Here is a 4,894-nt window from a genome sequence, read left to right as displayed (position 1 = left end):
TTTCAAAAAGTTTTTTTATCAAAACTTTATTTTTAGGTCCACTCACCCTTATTTTTCACCCCTCTAGGTGTTAGTAGCAGAGTTTTCGTATCGATGAGGATTATTGGCAAATCTTGGTGTAGGCGATTATCCACATCACTACACATTATGGCTTCGTCACCTTCCTGGTGTCGGCCAACACAACTCGGTTCAGAGTCCTAGTTGACATTCCGGGTCGGGGTGTGTCACTTGTCATCTCTAACTTTGGTATAACATGATTCCCCTCTAATAGCAATTCATGTTGCTTTGTTTTCAGACTATGTTGATTTCCTGCTTCTACTTCTCAAATTAATGTGCATCTCGGCATACAGGTATTTCTCACTTTCTTGTTTTTTTTTTTTTTTTTTTTTTTTTTTTTTTTTGTAACCTTACGATGTTGATTGTTCTGTTTTGCATGTTTAGACATTTAGGCCTCGTTTGACAGCTTGGACTGTACTGACTATTTTTGTCGGATAGGATAAATAGCCACCAGATAGTACTAACTAAATTAGTCGGGCGTTTGGTGCAGTATCAGATTAATGACCGTATTATTTATACTGTGTTTGGTACGAACCAGATAAGATAAAAAAAATAAAAAAATTTAACAAATCTTTCTTTGTTTGTTGAACTTTTCTCATATTTATACCTATTGAAAACCACATAAATTTTCAAATAACAAAGAAAAATAATAAATTTCATACATCAAATTCAAAATATTTTCCAATAACATAAAAAAAGGTTCACAAAAAACAACTACAATCGTTACGATATATAATCCAACCACATATCCAAGTTCATAAAATATACAAATGCAAGGTGGTTTCAATAAGAAACAGTTTGTCCAGATAGCCAAAATATATGCATGCTACTTTTAACAAAATATATGCATGCTACTTTTAACAAAATATATGCATGCTACAGCTTTTAACAAAATATATTGTTGTTGGTTTGAAATGTCAATTGGGGTTACTTTGTCCAAGTGACATGAGTACAAAGGCTTTTTTCATTGCACCATCCAAAGACGAGAATGTCCTCTCATTTTGTGGCTTTTTGAAAAGGATATTTTGTGCCTTGATTTGATCCTCAATAGACAAATCCATCTTTGACAATTCTGAAGCAATCTCAGGTTTTGGATCCACTCATTTCCCAAAAGCAACTTGTAAAACTTCACCCAACTTATCAACTGATTCAGAAAGTATTTCTTTAAATGCCATAGCAAGATCATTATCATTAGTAGCTCTCTTCCTTTTCCGGGTACTTGAACTACTGGACCATCGAGCAACAGAGGGAGAACTAGTCTCCGCCTCATCTTCATCTTCATTAATGTGCTCAGGCTTATACATCATCTCAGTAGGAGTTGCAGCTCCTACTTCAATTGCTCGGTCTTTCCCAAAAATAACATTCAATCTATCATACAATGGAAATGATTTTCCTAGCCAGCCTTTTGCTTCTTTGTTAACCTGCAATGCGAAAACAAATCACACTATCCATAAAATACAAACAATCTTATTTTGTTCCCTTCAACCTGTCTTGATATAATCAAGCATCCATTAATTTAATTAAGCTGTTATAGGGCTAAAGGATATGGTTTGGTACTATTAAATTGTATGTAAGGGAACATGTTAAGTAATCAAATATGTAAAGTTAAATTCTAGTACTATGTTAGAGAATTACCTTTACATAGGATTGCCATACTTCAGTGCTATCAACCTCAATACACTTTTGTACATCATTCCATGCAAAACCAGTTTTATTAACCATGTCATAAACTATTGCATAATCTTTTTTCCACATCCTCATTTTGGACTCAATATGTGGAACTGCCTTTATATTGGCATTAGGACATTTCAAATTAATAGCTGTTTCAAACTGAGCCATTGTTCCAGGTTTGAAACAACTGTTATCACATCGCAAATTCTTAACAACTGCCTCCTCAAGTATGGAGAACAATGCATCTTCTTCATGTTGTTTCCAAACCCTTCTACTTCCTTTTGGTTGATACTTTGTTCACTTTCCATTCCTACAATTACATACACAACATGTGGAACACCCTTTATATTGGCATTAGGACATATAATCAATAATGCATATAATTAATAGTAAGTGATAAAAACCATAAGCAAATCATCACACTTTTTAAATAAATACATAACCAGGTTGCACTTTGTTCGAATAAAGTATCATAACCGAATACATAAGAAATCACTATTTGTTCAAATAACAAACCATAACCAAATCACAACATGCATATGTAAAAAAATTTAATCAAATCACACTTGTGCACGCCACTCATTGTACATATTCATAGCCAAAGTGTTTCTCCATGCAGTCCATTCTTGTGTAGGTTGAACATTGTCAATCATATCTTCATCATCATCACTACTTTCAAATTCGTCCAAGTTTAGGATTGCATTTTCTATTGGATCAGCTGACATGTGCCTTCTAATAAGATTATGTAATAGGCAGCAGGCTGTCATAATCCTAAATTGTGTTTTAATTGGGAAAATGAAGGACCTCTTAAGATGCTCCAACGCATCTTAAGTAGTCCAAAACATCTCTCAATGACATTTCTAGCTTGAGCATGTTTCATATTGAAATGCTCCTCATGATTAATCGGGAGTCTTCTATTTCTCCACTTTAAGAGATGGTAACGCACTCCCCTATACGGTGCAAGGTATCCTGGACCATTTGTGTACCCACCATCCACAAGGTAGTAACACCCTAACACACAAAAAAATGTATATTACTATATATAAGAAAAATGAGGATTCAAATTACTAATATAAACAAATAATCTATTGTTACCCGTGGGAACTTTTAATCCCGATGGTCTACTTATCGCATCTTGGAGTACTCTAGAATCAGATGCCGACCCTTCCCAACCTGGGTACACAAATATAAAATTCATGTCCACATTACAGACTCCCAACATATTGGTCGCAATCTCTCCCTTCCTTGATCGGTATCTTGGTTTATCTCGCTCAGGGACATGAACGTTAATGTAAGTCCCATCCAATGCCCCCAAGCAATTCTAAAAAAAATCATTAACATTAGTATGCTCAATATATTTAATTACATTAATTTTAGAAGTAATTTTTATAAAATATGAAGAATACTTCAAACCAACTCCATTTAGGATCTGGGTAGGCATTATGAATGGGTTCTGGCACTTTCAAAAGTGTACCTTGTAGCCTTAACACTCCATGTAGAATGGAATTGAAATTGAAATACCTACTTATGGTCTCCCCCAATCAACAAAACCTACTCCCAATTGTACGATTCTTGACATGATGTGCAAGTATATGCAAAAACATGCAAACTTGTTCTTCCATTGTCACTACACCATCCAATTTTACTCTACCGTGGTCACGAAGCATTTGACATAAATAGTGGAACGTTATTTTATCCATTCTAATTTGGTTCACACACTGAACATCATCATATCCTATCATGCTATCTAAATAGGCTGACCCTACCATTCTCCTAACAAATGTGCGATTTCTAAGTGCAAGTTGTCGATTCCGCCTTCTAGCTAAATTATGATTCTTGATGAACCACATCATCAACCAAGTCACAATATTCAAGTACCACACGTTAACAATGAAGCATGCCACAATCTTTCTTTGATCCATGTCTAGTGATAATATAAAATAACATTATTAGATAGTGGCAAAAAATTAAGTAACTGGAGCATGAATGCATAATAACACTGAAAACAGAAGGAAGCATGTTAATAAGTCCTACCAAAAAATGTCATCGGCAGATAATCCAAAAAATGTCGAAATTTTTCACACACACACACACACACAGAGGAATAAGGATTTCGTGCCCCACGGTATAATATATGTGTCCAATCTGCGCATATTGCAAGCGAGCGCGCGCACACACACACACACACACAATCTGCGCACATTGCAAGCACAGACACACACACACGCTGCCCTTGGTTTTCTCTTGCATTGCAAGCGTGCACGCACACATACACACACACACATGTTGCACATACACACACACACAATCTGCGCACATTGCAAGCACAGACACACACACACACACGTTGCACACACACACACACACGATGCCCTTGGTTTTCTCTTGCATTGGAAGCACGTGCGCACGCACACACACACACACACAATCTGCCCACATTGCAAGCACACACACACACGCTGCACGCGCGCGCGCGCACACACACACAATCTACGCACATTGCAAGCACAGACACACACACGCTGCCTTTGATTTTCTCTTGCATTGCAAGCACGCGCGCACACATACACACACACACACGCTGCACACACACACACACACACACACACACTGCATGCGTGCGCACACACATACACATAGCACACTGCGCGCGCGCGCGCACATACACACACACAATCTGCGCACATTGCAAGCACAAACACACACATACACACGCTGCGCGTGCGCACACACACACAATTAAAATTGTAAGTTCAACACCAACAACAAACCCTAAATTCGACCCCAATAGAAAACCCTAAAATTCAAAAATTCTAATTAAAACACAAAATTACATAATCAACTGCATAATTAGAGAGAAAATAATAACTAGATTCAATCAATTGAAAGAAAATTGCAAGAAAAATAGGAGGAGGGGGAAGAATAGAGGGAGGGGCGGAATCCTAGAAGAAGAAATCTGAAAAACAAATTGTGATTCAAACGAAGAAGAAGAAGTTGAGAAGACAAACCTGGGATGAGAGGAAGAGTGAGTGCCTGGAGAGGAAAAAAAAGCGCTTGGAGAGCACCTGGAGAGCGCCTGTAGAGGAAGAGATGGTGCGGAAGACTGCTCTTTCCAACCGAAGCCCGACTAAGTTGTACAGTGCATTTGCACGGTATTACTAAGCAG

At 37.4% G+C, this 4,894-nt stretch overlaps 1 pseudogene; it reads right to left on the bottom strand.

Annotated features, from left to right (window-relative positions):
- Positions 1 to 1,730: 1,730 nt before the first annotated feature.
- LOC137711999 (uncharacterized) lies at positions 1,731 to 3,746 on the bottom strand (annotated as a pseudogene).
- Positions 3,747 to 4,894: the final 1,148 nt, after the last annotated feature.

This window comes from Pyrus communis, chromosome 13 (assembly GCF_963583255.1).
Source record: "Pyrus communis chromosome 13, drPyrComm1.1, whole genome shotgun sequence".
In the NCBI taxonomy this organism is placed as follows: domain Eukaryota; kingdom Viridiplantae; phylum Streptophyta; class Magnoliopsida; order Rosales; family Rosaceae; genus Pyrus; species Pyrus communis.
This window is presented reverse-complemented; position numbering and strand designations above follow the sequence as displayed.